Source organism: Falco rusticolus, chromosome 3, assembly GCF_015220075.1.
Source record: "Falco rusticolus isolate bFalRus1 chromosome 3, bFalRus1.pri, whole genome shotgun sequence".
Lineage (NCBI taxonomy): Eukaryota > Metazoa > Chordata > Aves > Falconiformes > Falconidae > Falco > Falco rusticolus.
Genome location: NC_051189.1, coordinates 110,728,713 through 110,752,523, shown reverse-complemented (window position 1 = coordinate 110,752,523; position 23,811 = coordinate 110,728,713).

Below are 23,811 nucleotides of genomic sequence, written 5' to 3'. Positions count from 1 at the left end.
TGATGTATTGATGGGTTTTAGGTTTCCTCTTTTTCCCGGTTCTGACTTGAACTGGGTTGGAAGCTTGTGTCGGGCAGAACAAGCTGCACTGGGTGGGCAGTGGCGCAGGGATGTCACGGGACTCCAGGATCTGTGTTACATCCCCCCTCGATCTTGCACCTTCTGTTTCACTTGGGCAAACTTTTTAAGCCACCCTGTGGCTCAGTGCCTGACATATAAAATGACATACAAAGAACACAGTATCTGCCATTAGGAAGCAGTATCTCCATGCAGCCTTCTTTGAAAAATAATAATAATAATATGCGAGCTTGTCTGTAGCAGGATTTCTCATCTTTTTGCAACAGCGCTGCAAAACCGAAATCCATAAACAATTATAGCAATGACTGCCAGGTTTTTGCTTTTTGGTGCCTTTTTTCTCTTTCCTATTAGTGGAGTCATTTTAAGGAGGACCTTTGAACCTCAGCACAAGATGTGGTTGGCCTTGGAGCGGCAGTGAGTGCAGTCACCTCTGTCTGCAGGGGTGGGTTGCTGATGGGCTGTGGGTGGGCTCTGGTGCTCACTGCTGATTCAATGCAGTGCTGAGTTGGTTTTGCAATTGCCCACATCAGCACCTGCCTTTCCAGATTTAGTTCAGGTTTCACTGCAATGCCCTCCTAGCTCAGAGGAAGGAAATTAGTCTTCGTATCTGTTCCTAATGTCTTCAATTTTATCGCAATATTTTCGGTCCTGTTGGTGCAGTTGTCATCACTCTGGTGGATTAAAACCAAACCCACATCATCCCAAGTATGTTTGTCTTGTTTCTAATAAATATGTTGCTATGGGAACTTGATGTTGCTCTAGCTGTTGTGCCAGATGCACCAGCTATCTGTCCCTAGACTAGTTTTTTTCTAATAAATTAATTGCATTTAAATTAAACATATGAAGTTATTTCACGTCAATTAATTTGAACGTTAAGCTGGGTATTTGCAGAGTTTCTCTCTTCTTACTCACCTCGCAACATTAATTAACTCCTCCAGATACTGTAGTCCATCACATAAAGCTGTGGTCTTTCCCAGCTATCTGCAGTTGGAATGCTCGCTGCCTGCATGGGAAGTAATCAGTGTCCAAAATAATTGCTTTTCGCAAGTCTGTAGTCAGCTGTCTTGTCAGATATTTAAGCTGTAATGAAACAGTTTCAGTTTCCAGGAAAAAATATTCAGCCGAGATGTACTGTAATTGCAGGTGGAGGGCGAAGCTGATAATGGAACTGTTTTTGTTCAGCACATCATGTTGTCGTTTGTTGGAGCTGTTCGGAGGCATTTCCTCCAGCGCTGGCACCGTCGTGCTGCTCTCCTCGCACTTCTGCGGCGGGAGGAGGAGGTTTGGGTTCCTCCAGCACCGCTGCCGTGCATCCAGGCAGTAAAAGGCGGAGAAGAATTCCTGCTTGGGGCAGGGTGGGTGAAGCACATCCTTTGGCACAGGGGCAGGCAGATGATGCAGGATTGCTTTGCGCTTCGCTCGTGCACATTCAGCCGGCGGTGGGGACTTGTGAAAAGGCTTACATTTCAACTGGTCGCTTACAAAGCCTATAAATAAGATTATCCAGGAATTGTTTCTAAATCTAAGCTTTCTGAGAGTTCAGCAGCAAACGAACCCATTGTGTAGATTTTGCACCGTACGGTAGGAAGCTTCCTCCTAAAATTCAGCATCCCTGGAGCAGACTTTGCTGTGGGTGCCCGTGCCCAACGTTAGCCTAAAGAAAGCAAAGAGGAAAAGAGGGGGAGTGTGTGTAGCAGACTGAAATGTTTTTTATACAACTTTCTGATCTGTGGTCATAAGCTGTAGAGAAACTGGCTGATAAATTAGTAGCCCACAGGGAAATCTTATTTACAAGGAAGGCAACAGAAACACATTAATGTATCTCTATTAGCCTTATTTAGACCATATGCTTCCTGCATAGTGGGAAACTGCACAGCCCCTGCAGTAAAACAGCGGTGGGTATGTGCTGAGTTACAAACTCTCCGAATTTGCATTCTCTCTTAGACCTCTTCAGCTGCTGTAATTTTTTGCTGCAGTGAAAAGTAGGCTGTTAATCGGCAAGCGAGGGGAAGCGGGGTTTTCTGTCTCCTCCAGGGTTTCATTGGGTAACAAAATTATGGAGAGAGTGGCGGGGAGAACGCTGGTTTTACAGAGGGGTGTGTGTGCAAATTTGAGTTTGTAATCTTCTGTGAGAATGACGGCAGGGAGATGTTTCTGGTTGCTCTCAGTAAGAGATGACTTCCAGCCTCCTCGTCCCCTGAGAGCTGCCCCCCAGAATGACACGAGCCATGGTGCAGCCTGGCACACGCCGTGTTTAGGGGGGTTTGCTGCAGGTTGCAGGACGACCCCTGCCAGAGCTGAGAGATGCTGTCCTGTGCCTGCAGAAGGGCATGGCTGTGCCTCACACGTGGCTGGGAGGGAGGGCGGTTGCTCTGGTGGAGGGTATCATTTGCTGATGATACCACTCATAAACTTGCTTTGTTCTTGTCTGATTGAAACATGCGTTTTCTTTCTTATTACTTATCTTTGACTTGGGTTTTGATAGGCTTTTGGGGTCTAGTTGCCATCGAAATCACAGTAACTCAAAAATTAATAGCCAACTCTATGCTTTCAAACCCTTCATTAAAAAGTTTACCAGCACTTTTGGATTAAGCTGTAGTTCCTGGGGTTTTTTTAATGCACACACGCATTTTTCTGCTTACGTTTATTTAAATTGAGTGTAGCCTAATGAAAAGGAATTAAGAAGTTGATTACCAAAATTTTGAATTTTGTTTCCTATCTGGCTCTTCCTATCCCATGTGTGTTTCCCTTTGCAAACTGTTTTGCTGGGTCCAGGCTGGTGCAATCCAGTTTTTCGCTGAATATGGTGAACCTGAGTTATAGTGGCAGCGGTTTCGTTGCCAAACTTCCTTTGGCACCTTCGAAGCCTTATTTGTTTATTTACTTTTGAAAAGGAATGGAAGTCCAGGCACCATGGTGATTTCTTGCTCTGTTGTTGAGTCTGAATTTTTAATTGAAATGTAAAGCCTAAGCAAACGGGCGGTTGACTCCCAGCTAACCTTGCTGGCTGGTTGTGGCTGGAGACCGACAGCATTCCTGTTCTGTTCCTTGCTACCCATGAAACAAACTGGGAGAAGCACGTGGAGTGAATCTTGAGGGCTGTATGAATGCCAGGCACAAAGATGCTCCCGCTTAGATTGTACTACTTTGATTACTCAACTGAGTTATTAGAGACGTGAAGAACAGCCATTTAAATGTAAATCCATTCTCCTTCTGTTACAGATAAATGTGCTTTGCCTTGAATTTGTAAGCAGAATACATCACTTTGATATACTGACTGGGACTGAATGAAGCTAGTCGATAGACCGAGGGAAGGGTGCGGATGGCTTTAAAGCAAACGGAACAGGGGAGTCCATCAGTTAGTTTCAATTTTGATTTTAATGGACTTTCTCTGGTGCTCGGTTAAGCATCCAGATGTTTGCAGATGTTGTTTTTTTTTCCCCAACAACAGGCGTTTCTTGGCATGTAATAAATTATAAATGGGGTGTGCACATCTTCTGTATCCCAGAAATAATTTTTTAGTGTTTGCCCTGCAGCAGCATTGATGTGCCGGTGGGTCAGAGCGGCGCCAGGTGCGAGGCACGTGTGTTGGTTGTCGACCTCGGGGCCAGCGGCAGGATGAGTTCAAAAGTCTGAAAAAGGGAAAGAAAATCAAACCGGTGGTTCAGTGTCCTGGTGTGCTGCTTGGGACTCTTCTAGAAGGCAGGTGACCAGAGCTGGGTGCTCCTGGAGGTGACTGGTCTGGTGATGCTCGTCTTCCCAGGCATCTCCTGAACGAGGGACGCTTGGGCTGAACCAGGTTCCTGCTCTGGCTGGGTGGATGGCTCCGCTGCCAGGAGCGGAGGAGTTGGGAGAACCTCGTCCTGCGAGACCCAAGGGTCCAAGGTGTGGGAAGGCAACCCTTCCCGCAGAGGTTCTCCTCAAATCCTCAAAGGCTCTTCAGGCTGTGGCTGTGCTTGCTGACGCCAAGGACATCCCCTTCGCTGTCTGTTAGAGGAAGCTCTGGAAGAAGCCTTAATTTCAGGAGCTCAGCAGACTTGCAGCGCTTGGAACGCCTCATCCAGCCGCCAAGGGGAACACGCACGCCCCAGAGGAACAGTTGGGGTGGTGGTGGTGGGGTTCCCGATGGGGGGGCGGTGGGGTGGGGGAGGTGTGTTCCCGATGGGGGCTGGGGGGGGGTCCGTTGGGGCGGTGGGGTGTTCTGTCGTGACGGTGTCCCACGGGTGAAGACCTGGGTTGGGAGCGGGGGAGCTGCCTGCAGGGCCGGGCTCCCACCCCTCCCGCCCCCCATCCCAAGGACACGTGTACCCCCGGCTGGCTCCCCGTAACGCGCCCTGCCAGGGGCTCCCCGTGTGCCGCTGAGCAAAGCGCTTGTTCGCCTCCAGATCCGTGGTGCGGCGCAGCTCCCGCACCCCTGCCTTCGCTTCCCTGCGACAGGCGCTCTGGAGGGGGCAACTCTGTAAAACTCTGCATTTTACACTGCAAACCGGGGCCGTGTTCTCACAAACAAATGCAAAAGTACAGCCAGAACCAGGGAAACAAATGGCAGATTTTCTCCTTGGTAGCCTCTAAGAGGTTTCCTGTTTTCTTTATCCTGGACTACTCGTGTTGTAACTGTAGATGCAACCATCCTTGCTAAAAGAGGAATTTTAGTATTCCTTCCGTTGTTGGATGCTATTAATTGGATGCTTGATTCTTTCGAATGTCACAGTCATCTGTGGAATGAAACAGATTTAAAATCTAATAGTAATTGCTGAATAAATGCATCTGCCAACTGTAGAGCTTCTCAACTATTGCTCACTGTAACTGTAATTAGCCAGTTAAAGCCATCAGACATCTGTGTGGTGAGAGATTAGGTCTGTCCTACTGCTTTCATTTCCTCTGCGAGGAGTGGGAGGGTTAATGAAACAGTGCTCATCTTGGGAGCATATTTTCAGTAATTGTGGTGACCAGATTTTTGTAGTGATGGCTGCATTAAACATGCACTGGGGGAAAAAAAAAAAAGGTAATATTACAGACGGCTCTGTTGCGATTAGTTCAGGTGGTGGGAACAGCTTCTGGTTGTGTTCTGTGTGAGGAGTCCTGTACAAGCTAGGATTAAAAGTTTTCTTGCAATGGACCGCTTTTGCCATAGTGCTTTAAAATGCTCATTGCAGTTGTTTGGGGTTTTTAATGTTTATTTCTCTGTTTGTTTTCCACGCTACCCTCAGCATCTGAGATTGGCTGTGAAAACCACAGGCTGGGAGCTAGAGGAGCAGAGCCCTGCTGGCAAATAAGTTATAAATGGGGGGTACCTGTCTTATATATCCCAGAAATATCCTTGCAAAACCTGACAATTGGTTTTGGAAACTGCAAGTGCTGCTTTTATTACTTATAAATGCCAAGGAAGAAATGAAATTGCTTTTTGTGCTGTATCCCTCCAACCTGGGGAAGTGTCTGTTGAAGTCTCTGGAGGAGAGAGCTTTGTTTAATCCTCTTAAAATTGGTGCAAGCGTTCCAGGTCGCGCTGTCGTTAGAGCTCCGTTTGTCCTTGGCTCTCCTCTCGCGCTCTGCGGAGGGGGGAGATGGCTGATTTTTCTGCCACGTGTTGCGTTATTCTGGATGGCTGTGGTGATGGTTGTGATGGTTGTGAGCAGACTCCAGTGTCACGGGGTGCCCTGGGGAACCAGCACTCGTCCCAAGTGCTGCTTGGCCCGAAGGATACGGGGCAGCAATCTGATGCTCCTGGCATTACTGGGAAGGCAAAGGCTTACAGGCATAGCCTCGAATCGTTCAGGTTGGAAAAGACCATTAAGCTCATGGGGTCCAACCATTAACCCAGCACTGCCAAGCCCACCACTAAACCATGTCCCGAAGTGCCACATCCACACGTCTTTTAAACACCCCCAGGGACGGGGATGCCACCACTTCCTAGGGCAGCGTGTTCCAGGGCTTGGCAACTCAAATTCCTACACCCCAGTTCTAATGCCCCAGCCACAAAATCACCTTTTTGCTGATAAAATGCAAGAGAACACCTGCTGCAGTGCCTGAGACGGAGCTGCCTTGGGGTTTGCTTGGGTTTTGTTGTTGGTTTTAAGCTCATTTTTGAGTAGTTGTACTGGAGACTTGATCTTGCCTCTGTGAATTACGTACTCTTGGACCTGTTTCCATACTTTTCTGATTACTTGTTTGACAGAAGGGATAATTAAAAATTACGAGGCTGGAGATGCAGTGGGGACAGTGGGACAGAGGAAGCTATTTTCTTAGAGGTTGTGCTAGAAATCAAAGTCTCCTGCACTTTGGGCAAAACTGCATCTGGCAGAAAGAAAATGGGACAGTTAACTTGATGAGGATTTATGTCTGGTGGGTTTCTGTGGCTTTATATACTGCCTACCATGGAATCAGAGTTATTAAAGCTAGATGACTGATGCATCTATGCAGACCGAGGAGTGACCCTGAAACTTTGCTAAGCTTTGAAAACCTTAGGTTCGTTTATTTAGATTTTCTTGCTCTGTCTCTAAAACTAGAATGGTAAAAAAGGAGTTTAAGGCTCACTTGAGAAAGTGAGAAAGTCAGTGAAGGGCAGGAGCCCTCAGAAGAGACAGGGTCGTTGTGAATATAATGTTTCTACAAGTGAGACTTCACTAATAGGTTACATTTTCTGGAAATCTGTTAGAGACGGGGCTTTGTACATTCACCTGCCATTTTGGATGCTTATCTGACTGCGCCACACCTTGCGTTTTGGTGATTGCTACTTGATATTTCATCTTAAACTGATGATATGTGAGCTAAATGGTTTCTGAATATGAGCGGTTGCTGTAAGAGGTCCTTTGAACGGATGAGGTACGGTGTTGATGAGCTGTGCATTACCTGCATCACTGCTGGTTTTCCCAATGCGAGCGCCTGGGGGAGGCCAGATGTTGAACAGTAACGGACTCACGTCCTGAGGGTTCGTAAGCTCTTGAATTTGCACGAGGCTTTGGGTTTTAAAGACGTAAGATAGAACAGACCTTCGACAGCCACATGCTTTAGTCTTCAGCCAGTAAAAAACTTGACTTAGCTTTGGTCAGGGGTGCCATGCACTAGGGTTGCGCTATCCCGTGTCTTGCAGCAGTACTTCTCTTTCCTGTATGAATTATTCCTCCCTGATACATCAGTATGCAGATCCCCACCCCCCCACCCCCAACTTTTTTTTTTTTAATGCACTTTGGAACTTGCAGCATTCAAGTGGGCACGAAGTAAGGGAAGAAATGAACTCATTTATCCCTTGTTTCCAGTTAGGTTTGCATGCAAAGTGGCATGTGCGTTGACGTGGCGCTGGAGAGCGATGCTCTGCTGGGTCAACGATGGCCCGTTAAGTAGCCCCGAGATACCCTCTAAGGCTAGTAACAGCCTCTAAGTAATAACATGGATCAGTCTGCCGGGTCAAAAGCTATTTATTGTCAGAAACCGTGGTGTTACGGCATGCTTTCAGATGCGTCACCTCTCCATACTGTTTTCTAAACACAGAGAAGCGTGAGTTTACTCAAACTGGTATCAACATTTAATTTTTAATGGACTAATTAAGCTGACCACTGCAGAAACTCGGAGGTCAAGTGGAGTTTTGGCTTGTATCGGTTAATTTGGGTTTTCAGTAGGATGCTGAGAAAGTGTTGCCGTCAGGATCACACTATTCCCTTTAGTGTCTCATGTATTTAAACTTCTACTCGGTACTATAAATACCCCCTTGTTTCCCAAAAATTTTCCAAGGGATAGAAAGCTTAAGTCTTTAAACAGATATAGTAATACGCAAACATGTAATTAAGATCCTAATCAAATACATACAGTTATTTTATTTTGCAAGCTTGGCGATCTAGTAGAATAAAAACCACAATTGAATGCAAGTCAAAGGTAATGTAATCCCCCTCTGTGGTTCTGCCAATTGGAATTTTAAATTCCACACCAGAATATATGAATATAAGTCTCTTTTGCAAAGTGCTGTGATGTCAGAATGTGCCATCTGTAACGAGATGCTCATCAGATTTGGCTGTATAATTTGTGCCCTTAATTTATTGGGCGATGAGACTCTTAATACGTATCTCATATGTCTCCAAAGGTTTTATATGGCTGCCAGCCTGAAAAATATTGATACTGTAAGGATTTAACAAACAAACAAAAAATCAAAAACTCTGAGAGACTAAATCAATACAAAAGAAACATTTGGGTTGTGTCGACTCATTGGGCAAGGCAGAGAAATACAGCTCCGGAGAAATCAATGCACCGAAGGCTTTTGCGGGATGGGCATTTAGAAACACCTTCTTCTTCCCAGCTGGCGTTTCCAAGGCTCAAAAAAACCGCACGGATGGGCTGCGGTGGTGGGCGAGTGTCGGCGATGCAGCTGCCTTGACCCATCACAGCAAACCCCTTTTTCCAGTGTTTTCCCAACTTCTTAACGCTTTTAAGCCCTGGGAACAGACTGTCTCAGATGAGTGTGGTCCTGCGGTACGAGGTTGCTCGCATGCCAGGTGAATTAATGATACGCGGTTGTGATTATGTGGATATAGAAAAATTCTGAAGGCAGCAAAATGTCTTGAGAAGGAGGGGTGGTGAAAAGGTCATGGAGAACAGAACACAACCTACGTAATTTATCCCAAACATCCACAGGATGGGGCAGAGATGGGTTTTGGGTACAAACCTGTAAATAACAGCCCTGTAATTGACTCATGGAACCATCATCTGTACAATTAACGCTTTTCCACTGCTGTTGGACATGCATTTCTTCGATCTATGCTGTGTTCATAATTTTAAATCTATAATTTTTAATCGCAAATCTATGCGGCTGAAGAGATTTAAACTTCCTCAGGTCGGACACCGCCAGCGCACACGGTATTTCTGTCTGATTTAAAAGTTACAGGATCTTAGACCCTGAAAGTGGCATGTTGCCTGCCAGACGTGAGCCAAATAAAAAGCTGAAGCTGCCTTCGTTTTCCATGGGTCTGTATGGATTCCTGTAACTAGCTAATAATCTCTGTGACCGTGAAGATTTTGGAGATCTGCTGACGGTGAGCTCCTGGAGGCTGGCTGCAAAGGCGTAGGTGTTTGGTTGGTTTTGGGTTTTTTTTTCCTGTGGACTCTGGAGCTGATCCCATTGGGGAAATCCCTGAAACTTGTAAATCAGACAAAGAAAAATGCATAATTATTTCCTAGGATACATTGTCATGCACTGCACAGAGAGGCTGTTGGGTATTGCTGTTCTGCTTCTGCATCTTTACCTCCCGTGCCTGTCCAACATCCATATTTCCATGAAAATTCATGGTGGATGGAAAAACTTCTAATCTCCCGACCACACCGAGTAGCTGGAAGGGAGCAGAGAATTAAGATGCACGATGCTCTGCTCTGAGAGACAGACCATAAATCACAGCCTGTGGAATATTGCATGTTAATGCACTGCCTAACCCTCGTGCTCCGTGTGCCGCCCTGCAGCGGAGCCCACCGGGGCTCAGGGGTGAAGTCACTTGTGAGGGATGAAGCTGTAAAAAGGTGTCAGTCCTTTGGTGTGTTGGTTGGAAAAAAAAATAACAAAAAAAAAAAAAAAGGAAAGAAACAAGATTCTGGGCATCTGCTTGCTCTCACTTTTAGAGGAGGTATTTAGGAATCTGAAGTGGGTTTCGTTCCTGCTGCTCTCTAATGAATGTAATTTACGGCAGGAGACGGAGAAATGCTTGTGAGAAAAATGAGCAGAAAGTGTGACTCGGCAGAGCTCTGAGCAAACTCACTGAACTTTGCAAGGAAAATATTAGCTCAGCGATGGGCTCAGGCACTGAAAAATCCCTATAGTCATGTAACACAGTCAAGAAAAACACCCTTCTGAATAGAAATGGGTGTTATAGCAACATAAAAGGCCAGATTCACAGTTTCCACAAAAAATGACACAGGAATGTTGCAAAGGAGCAGCACAAAGTTTCCACAAACTTTAATTTTTCTCTGATTTGCTCTTTACTTGTCGCTTTAACAGATGCTGCGTAGCCCACCGTTAGGACAGACTAAGTGGGGAAGGGGCTGCGCGGAGCTGAGCACGCTGGTTTCTTGCGGTTTGCGGCGGCTCGCAGCTGAGTGTTGGTGCTCCCCGTGCAGGGTGATCCCCAGCTGAGCATCCTGCACGTGGGGCAGGCTGCCCCCGGGGAGCTGCTGGGCGATTCCCCTGGGGGGCTGCCCTTGCTTGTCCCTTCGACTCCATCCATAAACCGTTAGGAAGCGGATCCCACCTCTGTGTGAATTCCTGCTGTTTCACCACCCCCTGTGAGCTCTGGTGTTTTCTCTGTGCCTGAAGTATTCTCCAGGATCTGACAGTTTTGTTTCTTTTATTTCTGAGGGGTCAAGTGCATGTTAGGAATAAATCAGAGAAGGGAAAAAAATACCCAACCTCAAAAGCCCAACAATGCAGAGAGAAGTGGCGCTGCCTGCGACTGCCAGCGCTTCTTGCTGTCCTGTAAAGGAATTCTTTGCAAGAGGCAGGGAGATGGAGGAGTTGTTCCTGATCCGTCATTCCAAAGGCCGGAGCATCGTCTGCAGGGAGGGAGCAGGTGAGCTCCGACCTCCAGAGCAGCTTCGATCTACCGCAGGCTCAGACATAAATATCTCCACAAGCGCCGAATACTGCACAAATAAAGGAGAAACATGGACTTCAGAGCTGCTTGCTTTTGTGCTGAGGATACTTTACGTACTTAAATGTGGAATAATTCAGTCCTATTTACTCCAGAGTGATAGTGGAGTGAGCTTCTCCCTAGACACCAAAGGCTGTCATTCAAGAGAATGGCGGTGCGGGCGGTTTACATGTATATGTACATGTACAAATACTTGTAGTATTTGCTCTGGGTATATTAATGACCTCTAAATGTTATATACCGAGTGATGTCCTTTTGCTAGCCACCTGTGCTATCAAGAGTCCAAACTTCAGCTGGAGCCAGGGACCACCTGCTAGAACCCTGCACAGCACCCTCTTTCCCAGCTGGATTTCCAGCAGAAACCTCTCCCCTCGCGTTTGGGAAAGAGCCGTACGGTCCAGCACGCTGCCGCAGGCGGTTTGCTGAGCTTAAGCCTCAATGGGTTCTCCCCTCTTCTTTCAGGGGGGTAAAACTGTGCCTTGCCTTTCGCTTTCTGCCCAGAACCGCTGCTCAGTTCCACCTGCACTCGCTTATTTTATTTTTGTTGAAATTTAATGATCAAAGCGTAAAGTTACAAAAAGGCACCTCCCCCCTTAAAGACTCTTGCATGAGTAATTCACGTCTGTGTGCGTGTGTACAGCATCCCACGTTTGGGACTTGGTGGATGAAGAGGTCATCCCTTGGCCTATCCAAATGTTAATTCCGAGCTGAATTTCTTTCCTTTGTTTTTTTTCTTCCCTCCAGGTTGGCAGCCCTTTATTTAAAATGAAAACGCTGCTAATTCTCTTTAATTTCTTACGCATAAAAATGCATCAATGATATGGCAATTTTACGCTGCTTGAGCTTCTTGGACCTCAAAAGGTGTAGGAGTTAGTTTGAGTTTTATTTGCTTGAAATTATAATGTAATATTCCACACTTTGCAACCCTGCTATGCATTCTGGAAAATCATAACCTACCAGCTGAGTAATATGCGACCTCTGAGTTTACACCAGTTTAACCAGGAGGAGTATTTCACCTTTTTTTCTTTTTCCCCTCCCCTCATCTCAATACCACTTGGAAGCCACATAATTAATTAAGCCATGTGAGAGCTGATGTATCTGCAGTGAAACCAAATATACTGAACATGCCAGAAATAGGTTATACTGAGTGTAAAAGGAACCTGATTTTGGCTAAGCCTGTTGTAGCGCTTTTTGTGAATTCATGACAACTCATGTTGTTTGGGTTTTTTTGGTTTGTTTGGTTTTTTTTAACTCATTTGAGGCAACTTCAGAAGATGTAGTTGGAAGCAGAAGGAAGCCACGTTCTCAGATTTCCAGCCAAAAGGGTGCTCTTCTCCTCCCTTTTCATCTCCTGTTTATTATTTTACCCCATCAAAGGAGGAAAAAAAAAAAAAAAAAAAGTCAGATACTTCTGTTAGAGGCAAAGCCATGTGTAGGAGTAGCGAAAGGAAAACAGGCTGGAGGCTTGCTCAAGAAAGGAGAAATCTCATTGTTCCCTCCTTATCACCAGAAAGCAATAGCCACATGAAATGGAGCTGGGTTAACGGAGTAATTAATTCCTCTGTCTGAAACTCCGTGTCATCTCTGCATGTGATTAGGGGAGGGCAGGGATGAAAGAGTTTGTCTCTTGAGCTGCTTCTCTGTTTTATTTCTTAAGGTTATTGTGACAACATCCTCCTCCCGTGTCTGCTCAGGGCTGTTGCAGACCCCCCCTCCCCCAGACCTTCCTCCCGCAGGTGACAGTCAGACGCGTGTCTGGGCACGTCTGGGCTTGGGCGAAGCCAGAACAAGCCCCTCACCCACTGGGTGGGTGCCAGACCCCCAGCAGTGTGAATGGGATGGTGGGTTTCCTCTTTGCCCCCCTTTCAAAGCAGAGAAGGCTTACCTTGGCCCAGACCTGCGGGGGGAAAGCCCGTGGGCTCGGGTAGCCCCCCTCTGCCGGGCGGTGGGCAGGCGCGGGGGCTGCCGGCGGGCAGGGGGGCTTCGGTGCCGGAGTGCGGCGGCGCTTCGCCTGGTTCAGTTACACACCTATGGGTGGCCAAACCCACGTGCATGAAAGGAAGAAGCAGTACGTTCTGTACTGCATCTTTATAATATATAGCTATATAGTCATATTTTTCTTAATGATCTCATTTGAACGTTCTTTTTCTTGTGATAATTTAGACCTTGGAAATAACTGGCATAAGGAACATCTGTGGTTCTGTCAAGTATTCCTACTTCTTGTTTCCAAAGCGTCGGGTACCTTCAAGACATGGCCAGGGCATGCACCACTACGAGCCTGTGTGCTAAGCCAGGATTGTTAGTTTTTATTATAACCAGCATTATTCCTACAAAAATGCCCCAGTTCCAACCCGCCCTCACCGTGCTCCCCCAACCCAAAAAGCCCCGTGCGATATTTTTTTTTTTTTTTTACGGCATGTTCCCTGCCTTAGCTGCTGCATCTGGGTTGTGCTGCCTGTTACGTGCTCAGCACACACAGACTTTGCAAAATGGGGATCGCTAAGTTTTGCTTTTCCCAGTGTTTCTCAAACCATTTAAGACCTCGTGTAAGGTCAGCGAGAGCTGTGAACTCTTCACACGATGTTCTGAATAACTTCACATTTGCCCTTTGGATTCATTTGCACTAATCAGTCTCTCTCCTGTTCTCACGGGGTGAGTCACCACCTGCTTCCCCATCTCACGTTTGGAGCTTGCATAGCATGTTGATTATGACCCGGTTTGGGTAATTTGTCCTCGTAATGAATCATTTATCACTATGCAGAACTATCAGCAAAACACCTAAATGTGCTTTAAAATGCTGTACTTACAAAGAATTAAAATAAGCGCTTGCTCATATGGTCTGGAGGTGGGGAAAGGTGGGTTCTAATCATACTTCTCCCTTACAGATGTTACTGACAAATGTTCCCACCTTACAGCGTTTTGCAAAAAGCAACAATTGGAGATAAATAAATTCGATAAGCAGAATCAAATAACAGCAGCGTGTCATTCCTGATTAGATTTGACATTGTGCTAACATCTATCTTCCAGCAGCTGTGTTGCATTGACGCAAGTATTTCCTGCTGGAATCTGGCTCTAAATTATAAAACTGCCCAAACCATACAAAAACATTAATTTCATTCAAAGATCATTGATTCGCCAGAGAACAACGGAGAGAACCTCAGTATTTGGTGAATACCTTTGAAGCACTCTTTATTTGTTTCTTTTGCAGCCAAATGCAGAAGCGGTATGAAATGGAATTGCTTCAATCTGAAAGCTGCTCCACATGGGGAATAGTGCTGCAGCCAGTACAGCTGGGTTTTCACATATATATGTGTAAATATACACACACACACACACATATGGAGTGATATATATATATATATATATTTGCACCTTTACCAGTCGAGTTGTGATGGTGAAAAATTCTACCTGGTCCAAGCAAAGTTCTTCTGTAGTTATTACTAAAAATCTCCCGTACATTTTTATTTAAACCACGTTGGAAACTGAATCTTGCCTAAATAGGTTGGGGAAAGTCTTAATGTGTTGACAAGTTGACTCTGCGTACTGGTAAATACTTGGTTTAATTTGCATTTGTGAGAAATTTTTCCCATTCAGACTGCAGCCATGAGAGCTGCGGTTTGGGGTTAGAGTTTCAGGACAAGACTTTTACACCTTATTAGCGCTGCAGTAAGGGGGGGATACTACAGAGCAGTAAGGGGGAGTTGGGGGGGAAAAGCCATTAAAACCATATTTGTCAGCTTCCAGAGATGCTAATGAACAGAAACATAATGACATATTAGCAGCTTGAGATCCTCTCCTTTTCCAAGGAAAATTTTACTCTCGCATTCTTTTTTCATCTGGGTATGGAAATGCACACTAACGAGGGCTCTTCTCAGGCCATGAGCTATTTTGAGGGGTTAAGATGTGGCAAAAAAGGCGTTATGTGTGTAGCTGCTCCTTTATTTCGTTCAACATATAAATAAAAGCCATTAGACAGCAACAAGAGGAGGCTGTTGTTAAAGCCGAAAAATGGAGGTCTTACACCTAAATGTTATTTTTTGGGGGTGGTGGGAACGCTGTGTCATGTCACACAGGGATGAAGAACCACAAGGATGTGTCTGATAGTCTCCTCGCTGCCAACATTTCTGAGGCCGAGGAGCAATTCTGGGGGGAGGGAGGCTGTTTTTGCTTTTCATTAGCCTAATCTCGTCTGAGTTTAATAGCGAGAACATGATAAACTTCATGTTCTTTTCATTAAAGAAACCGGTATCTATTCTCCCCTAGTCCAACGCATGCTATCTGCTGGCATTATTAAAGGGTTTATCATTTTGACTCCTCATGCAAATCACAAAGGGGTTAGAGGGATTTGATCCGCAGCTGAAGAACTGATGAGGTGAATGCAGTGGACCCGTGCACCGTAATTGGCATCTAAATATGCTTTAGACAGATGGTGCTGTAGATTGTACAAGCAAATTACTTCTTGGCCACGGCTACTTCTCTTCTGTGTATTGTGTCATAGATTGAAATCTACCCTTTATTCTTGTAAGAATACCAGTGGAAGTATTTTGAAGTGTAATTTTAAGTTCTTTACTTCTAGAGGTATTAATACATAAAATGAATCAAAATCACAGTAGGCATACGTTTATCAGATGGTTTTGTTTCACAGTAGAAGAGCAGGGTCTGTAATGCTGTCCGAGTATGACACACGATACAGGCTTCCCCTCTGTACCAGCGGAAGAGCAAGGGTTCAGCAAACTGCTGAAAATTTATGCAAATAGACAATCTGAAACGAGCTGACCTTTTCAAGCGAGGGAACTTTTTCAACCGAGGGAACTTTCCAGTGCCCTGGTACAGCCTATAAAGGTACTTATCTTGCCTTTTTCTCACATTGACTTCATAACCTCTGATGATAACTTAATCATCAGCGGCAAAAGGGCCCTTCTAATGAGAGATGGGAAGATACGTGTAGTCTGAGTAGATGGTGAAAATGTGACGTTTAAAATCCTGCACAGAGGTGACCCGTGTGTGTTCGTGCTCTGTGCGTAAGCGTGGGGCTGCCAGCTCCGTGCATTCACTGTGATGGTGCAAACAGCATCCGTCTCCTGCCTCTCTGAGGGTGTCTTAAAACCATCTCTGAAATGTGGTTAAATACAGACTTTGACTCCCGCTGTGGCATTTGCAGTCTCTGCTCAGCTGCATTGAAGGTGTAGCTTTCCAAAACCGAAGCGGAGCCGCTCAAACCATTGCATGTTTCCTAGAGATGCGCTCTGAGAAAATAAAGAGCTACTTCGGGGTGAAGTAAAGTCCCAGTTGCTGTCAGCCACAATCAGAATAGAAATATTGCAAATGGGGGTTGAGAGGGAAGAGGAGGAGCCTCCTGGCCACCTCGTCCGCTCCTGCCGTCGTTGGGTCTGCTGTGCCACCAGTAAATCAGGAGTAACACCGATGAAATGAGTCAACAGAGTCCCACAAATAAGCAGCCCTTTGCACGGGGAAAATCAAACTGTTATAAAACGTGAATCACTCCTTGCCCTCTGATTCTCTTTCTGTGTTTTTCTGTTGTGTTTTATGAGCTGCTTTTCGATTGCCTTCTTGACCAAAGCAATCCCCTCGCAGAATTGCAAGAGCAATTTCTACAGCTGAGGCTTTTGTAGAGACCCGCCAGGCAGCTGACCGTAACTGATGCACGAGCCAGCGGCGAGCCCGTCACCCCAAATGCAGGTCCTCTCTGGTCGTTGCTTTGCAACGTCCCCTGTTATTTCCCCCTTTCTCAGGCTGAACAAAACGCGTAGCTCAGGCTGTCAATAAGCGCCTGAATTTTTTTCTAGCTCAGGATTTACTTGCGGAGGAATTTGGAGTTAATGGACCCATAGGCGATGCTGTTGCTAAGAGACCCTGGCCTGCCTCTGTCAATCCTCCTGCGTGGATGGAAGCGCTGGGCTCAGGCTCTGCGGCTCGGCCGAGGAGGGTGCGCTGCTGCAGTGCCCGTGACAAAATCCAACGGGAAGGCAATGCCACCGCTTTTCTAACCGCCTTACTTCTTGGTTTCTGAAGTCACACAACTCCTGCCTGCCCTCACCCCGTGCCTGCCCTGTGAATGTATTTACTGCCCAGGGTTTACTGTGCTGCGGCTGTTCACGGCGGTGAGCGTATTGCCGGTCTTGCACGTCTTGTAGCTAGGGGATGTCGTAACCCGGCTAGAGACAGAAGGCCAAGTTAAAAGCATAACCCATCCGTTTCACAGGGGTAACATGCGGTTTTCTTGTTGCCATGGCAAACCTGGAGAGAAGAGCCGAGCGAGCGGCTCAGGTGAGGGAACGCCGCCTCGGCAGGGAGGCAGAAGGATGGCTTTGGGGTCTGTCTTCTTGAGGGGGTGCAGAAATCCATGGGAGTGGAGCCAGAGGCTCGTGCCGCAGTAGTTTTCTCGGGCCACTGCTGCCTGTTGGCCTGAGATTCTTAGGGAGAGCCCGGGAAACCTGCGCTTGGAGGCTTTGTGAGACTTTGCTGGGAGGGATGGGTTTGTCCTGGTCTCCGCTCTGGGTCTGCTGTCTGACAGGTCCTCCGGCTCTCCCTTCCCATCCGTTATTTCTGACATGTAGGTGGAAGGGAAATGCTGGAAGCTGGAGGAGTTGGGGGGTTCAAAAGACCAGGCGTGCTTTTTGTGCTAGGCTTTCCCAGCGCTTTTCCCTTCCCCAAGGTCTGGATCCTGCCCCGGCCAGGCTGGCTTGAACCTGCAGCTAGCGCAAGGCACCGAGGAGGAGCACTGCAGAGGGGACATGCGTCCTTCTGCTTCGTGCCGGCATAGATAGGGGTGAAGCCCACCATGAAGTGACTCTGGTGAGAGCAGAGGTGGCCTCTGTGCAGCTGGAGCTATTCGGGAGGTTGCTTCTGATTTACACAAGTCCGAGCACACAATATTTTCCATTGCTGTTGAACTCTGGCGGGTTTGGTGCTGCTCACAGCCCATCTGTAAGAAATGGAGTAAATAAACCTCTTGCACTGTGTGGTCTTGGCTCACCCTCTGCATCTTCTAAGGACACCCTAAATATGACACCAAAATTAGTTTATGGAGCCGTGTTATCATTTTCCTCTCTTTCTGTCTTTTTGGTCATAATTAACAGGGACACTTTCTGTCAGTCAAGTGTCAAAATGAAATGCTTTCCCTTCATCCATCAAAATGCTTTGTGCCGAAGAGAATGGCTGTTCCCTTAGGCAGCTGCCAGGAGAGAGCACAGTCATGGGCCGGGTTATTAACAGGGTGAATTAACGTTTAATGTTAACGCTGCTGTTTAAGCAGCCTTAGGAAGATGAAAGATTCTCCGAAACTCAAAGTCAACCTTACTGGCAGCTGGAAGAGACTGTCGCGCAAGGAAGGGCAGTTGGAGCTGCTTGGCATCCAGACGCTGTAGGATGTGGGGCTCGGCCGCAGGGGCTCAGCAGGGTGCAGGGGCAGCAAGTAAAGGGGGCTCATTCTGGAGCATCTCCCACCCACCAGGGGCTGGGCACCCAGAGCCACTGCCCTCCTGGACCCGTGCCTTCGGAAGCAGTTAAGCTCCGTCCCCAAACGCGAGTGGGATGCCAGTGTGCCACCGATGCTCCGAGACTCAGGAGCCAAAGAACCGTGGGTGTGACTGAAAGGAAAACGAGTCCCTGGGTCACTTCAGGGCTTTTGAACGTTTTAATCAAAACCTTTTCTATTTACCTAATATTCTGCGTTACGGAGGAGAGGAAGGCGTTTCCATCTCTCTCCTGCTCTGGGCTGCTGCAGTGACCTCCCCTCTGCAGCGCCTGGCTGTGGTCCCAGTTCCTCACCAGGCTGGGCGCAGGGAGACCCCAGCCCCAGGACTGCACAGTGCTGCACCCCCAGTTTCATACTGGGAACAGTTACTCCTCTTGCCCTTTATTAAAGTTTAATTTCATCGCCTTGCCAAACAATCTTGCCACAAAGGCAGCAGATGGAAGTGAGGAGAGGAGGTTAATGCAATATATGTTATCCCCGTCTACAGGGATATTTGTTTCTTTCCGGCTGAAAGAAATGCCACCGGTGAATGTTTACAAATGCAGTGTGAGTAATTTAGATCTAAAATGTGAGGTCAGCCGTGAAGTCAAGGTTCAAAGCTAAATCACAAAACCTAGGGAAGTGAAAACAAAGAAGGCATTGTTTTCTGCAGTTAGGGAAACTTAGAAGCAAATCATTCCCCCCACCACCGGTCATCAACGAGAAAAACGCACTTCGTCTTACATGAAAAAAAAGTTATAAGATGCTCTCTCCCTACTGAAAATCCCAGACTTCAATAGAGCTAAAAGCATCTTAGCAGGAGCATCTGGAAAACCTAATAAATAAAAAATAATGATTCAAAGTGAGAAAAAACATCTGAATACTACGTGATTAGTATTGAACGCCTTACTTGTTCTTTTTTGCTGGAAATGGTCGTGCTGAGGAAGAGTGAAAACAGCATCACTGAAAAGAAATGGGAAGTGCCCATGAAATGCCGTTAAAATGCCATCCCAAACACAAGAGGAGGATGTGCTCGAACATCCTCGAGGCTCGCACATTTTCTAAACAAAACCTCACAACCGACATGCCTTTGAAAATTGGAGGGTTCCAGTGGAAAAAAACCAAAATAGAACAGTTTGACACATTTCTTGCCATCCCTTTTTACCTCTGACCATGTCAGGAGCTATTCCAAAATTCCTGGTTGGGTGAGATGAGGAAAGGCATAGCGATTTGCCCGTGATCTGGGTAGCGGCTCCCGAGGCATCCCTAACTCACTCCCAAGTACGCGGGAGCTTCAAGTGCCCGTACACTGCCGTGAAGCACGAGCCTCCCGTGAACTTGTGTCATGGCACTTGTTGCAAAGGAGCATGGATAAAGTAGCTAGCTTCCCTGCAGTTTGTGTTTCCCATTGATTATTTTAAAATAATAAATTATCTTTAAAGACAATGCAATTTATTATTTTTAAAGACGATGAAGTCCTATTTTCTGGAAAGTTAAGCCGGTCAGTTTTTCTGACTGCTTGGGGGAAAGGCCGGTGCACTGTTACACTGAAGAAATAGAAACATGAAAGATTTTTCTAAAACCACTGCTTGAGTTGTTCTTGCTTGTGGGGAAAGCTAGGTCTGAAGCTGTGAATACAGACATAGTTGATCACAGGGTAATAATCTTTAAAAAGAATACTCTTTTTCTGCATTTTATAGACCTAGTTAACAGAAATAACAAGTTTAAATACTGGTCTGAAAAATCCGCTTTATTTTAGGAGGAGTTTATTCAGTTCTGTGCCCATAAAACTAAATGACACGCTGAAGAAGCGTCTTGAATGTGAAGCTTTTGCTCGAAAGATAAAATCGTGTCAGGGTTATTAATGCTGAATACAGACTCATTTTAACTTCAATTGAATGAATATATTTCTAGATGCTTATTTTTATTCCACAACACCAGGGTTGGTGATACTGGATGTAATGGCACAAGCCAGAATTGGGCAGTAATTGACACAGTAATGTCAAAATTATGTCTATTACAAGTAAGCCAAAATATCCATGGCATTGGATGTCTGCAGATGACATTATCCCATGAGCTGAATAGTTTAAATGAATAAAAAAAGCTCTGGATTTCTCTGTCTGCAAAATGAGGTAATGCCACTGCTGCACATCATGGATTAATGGGCCTTGAATGAGGAGGAAATGCAGCAGTAAAACAATTAAAAGGCAGGAACTGACAGCGTGTGGCTCCGCTGGCAGTATCGGTGCAGATGTAGCATCTGGTGTGGTCCTCAGTGTCACCTTTATCTGCAGAGGGAACCAACCCTCCCCCCTCCCCCCCCCCCGGCTCACCCAGACAGCTGGGTTTGTGCGAGTGCTTGATAAAACTTGACCTTCTGATCCGCTGTACTCAGCGGAGGTTTATCAACCTGGATGCTTCCAGTGTTTGAATTTTAGCTTTTTATAATGCTCTGCCGGTACAGGGGCTTGTTAGCCTGGAGCTGCTAAGCCCAGTGTTTTGTTAGCGTCGCATCTTGCGGTGTTAAGCAGCAGAGCTGCTCAAGGAGGCAGCTCCCAAGGAAATTTAAGTAATTGCTTTAACAGCATCCTCCATCCCATCTTTCTGCTACAAACAGCAGACAGACATGTCCAAGGAGAGATTTGCGGGTTGCTAGTTTTCATGACTTTATTGCAGGTCTCCGTTGACTTTTTTCTTACGTGACAAATCTGTTGGTGGTTTGGTTTATTTTATTATTATTTTTTTTAAGTTTCTAACATATCTGGTTAAGAGAAGTGCAGTCTTAAGGGTGAAAGGAAGATCTCAAGAGCTGATGTGAACAAATGTGGTTTATTTAGTTTTTACATCTTGTTTTTCAACCCAGTTTCAGGATTTCTGGTGACCCTTTCTGATTATTGCAACCCCAGCAGATTGGCAAGATGATACTAATTAGTCTCCCAATACTCACAACAACACGTAACTCTTTGAGAGCTTTTCTCTTTTCCAGGTGTTTGGTGGGAAGCAAACCAAACCTAGTTGTCTTCTAATAATTTCATTCAAACCCCAGAAAAACCTGTGATTCGTTCCGTTCCTTTCAGGTGGTGTTTTCTTCCACCTTTGGCATTGAGGTGCACCAGGAGCTGCTTGTGAAACCAGAACAATTCCCATGTGTAGGTGAATAGTAAGGAAAGGCCAGACGAGTCCCTCGCCAGTGGTAGCATCTCACCCTTGTGGTTTAGAACGTTTCCATGGGCTACAGAACCTGTGTTTACAGATGGAAATCTGAGGTGCTGAGGGTTGAGGTGACCCATCCAAGATCCTGGAGCCAATTTTGGGCAAAGTAGGATCCAGTCTTCTTGTACCCCATCCAAAACCCAGCAGCATCATACATGCAAGCACAGCTGGGCATCCCTCCTCTGAAGGCAGCTGTTAGCAGCTGGATATCTGGCCCATGACATCTTTGTGTTGGCATATGTCACTTTTGTGTAAATAAGGAGCTATGGCTTATGGAATATAAGAGCTGCACAATTAGCTAAAGAGGTAGCAAATAAATGGGTGCCCAACAGAAACAAGACAGCTGTAAAACTGGGTGCCACCATGCCTCGTCCGTCTTGGAAAAGGTGTTCTGATTCTTGGCAAATTTAAATAGTTGCTCTTCCCAAAGTTAGATATACTGGCTTGGCGTTGTGCCTTCTGTATTTCTCAGAGTTTGATGTTGGCCCTGGCCTGGCAGTTGGTAGCTCTCTGGGGCATTAAGCATCTCAAATATTTCTGTAAATGACACTAGTCCAGCCATAAAGGTCGGAGTCCCGACTGCTGGAGGAGCCATGGGCTCTTTTGGCTCCAGGCGCTACTGACAGCAGCAGGACCCCGTCGCTGGCTGCTTATTCTGTCCTCGGACTCTCCATCGTAAGCATAAGCATGGCAGAGGAATTTTTTCTCATTGGGTTTTCTTTTAGGGTGAGTGGTAATGTTATTGATTAATTAATACACCTTGGGGGAACAGGCAAGCTCTTAGGCATGGGGTCGCCCCTTCGGCTCGCCGGTATTCTTGTAGCTGCAGTAAGGCTGTCACCCAAGGAGAGGCATGTTGGTAATTTAATAAATGACCCCCGGCAGCACTTCAGCTGGAGTAAACGCTGAGCTTTTCCATTTTTACAGTTTTGGCCAAACTCTCATTAACTTCAGTGTGCTGCTCTGAGGTGTTCGCTGGGACTGAGATGAAGAAACTGAGGCAAAGGAGAAAAACCCCTTTCCAAGGGCTGATAACAAACCCTCAGAAAGTCAGAGCAAAGTCCAGCAGCTCCTCTTTCCCTGCTCAGCCCAGGTCTCTCTTGGATACACAATCTCTGGATTTTTTGAGCAGCAGGTGGTTTCTCTAAGGAGAATATGGACATCTCTCCTTGCAGCAGGGTTCTGAAACTCCCATCCTTTTCCTGCTGTCTGCTAATGTGCTTCCCGGTGGAGGCGGAGTGTAACAAGAAATAAAAAAAAAATATGTTTCTGTGTTGCTGGCTTCAAAATATATCCATTTTTTTAAGGACAGTTTTAAATTGGCATTTTAACTGAAATAGTTAAAAATCCAAATTTGAAAGAAGCTTCTGCACCATTAAAAAAAAAAAAAAAAGGTGGCAATGAAAAACTTTAATAATATAAGAGCTGCCACGGCTCTGCAGAGCTCCACTTCTTGATGTCATTTTTCACTTCCCAAAAGGCCAGATTTGTAAGGAGAAACTAATAAGCTGAAAAAATGACCAGCTTCGTTTCTGAGCATGTTTTCCTCTGGAACTGTAGGGGCATTTTATTGGCCTGATGGCTTTCTCTAGCATCTGGGAAGCTCTGAATGCAGCTCTTTGCCAGTTACACACAAAACATTTACAGCTCAAAGAGGCCAGCTCGTTAGTAATTACTGTAATGAGTTCTTCACAGTGTTTCTCTGAAAGGTGATTGAGCCCCTAATGCAGACACCAGATATTTTTTCTTCGGTTAATGGCGTGGTAAATTATTCCTGCGAGGGGGCTCGTTGAATGCCTCCTTTTAAACAAGTTAAAGACCATAAAGGAAAGAAAAAGCCCTGGGTCTCCTCTCACGGGTGATGGGAGAAAATATTTACGGAGTGGTTCAGATCGAGCTGTCCCCACTGTTTCTGCAGGCAGGTGTGGGTGTAAGGTTGCGTCGTGCAAGGCGGCTGCGTCGTGCAAGGCGGCTGCGTCGTGCAAGGCGGCTGTGTCGTGCAAACAAGCGAACGGCTGGGGCACGTGCTGCAAGGTGCGATTTCCAGCTGGAAAGACGCAGGACACCTTGGGGAAAGGCAGACGGGCTGGGTTTGCTCGGGCAGAGCTGGTGCCTTCTGATCCCGACGGAGGTGGGCTTCGCCGCCCGGCCCATCCGCTTCGTGTCTCGTTGGGAGCGAGAGGTGCTGGAGCAGTGTGGTACCGGTGTGAGGGAGTGGGGAATGATTTTCATCAGCCTGGCTTTTACAAAGGGAGATCTCATCGACGGCTAAGTGAATAAATTAATTGATGTGTCCAAATGCAATTAGCAAATGCTACAGTGGGAAAGGCTTCCTAATCAGAATCATCAATCAGGCAGAAATGAGCTGGTGGCAGTCTTGCATGTCCTTTTTTTTTTTTTTTTTTTTTTTTTTTTTTGACC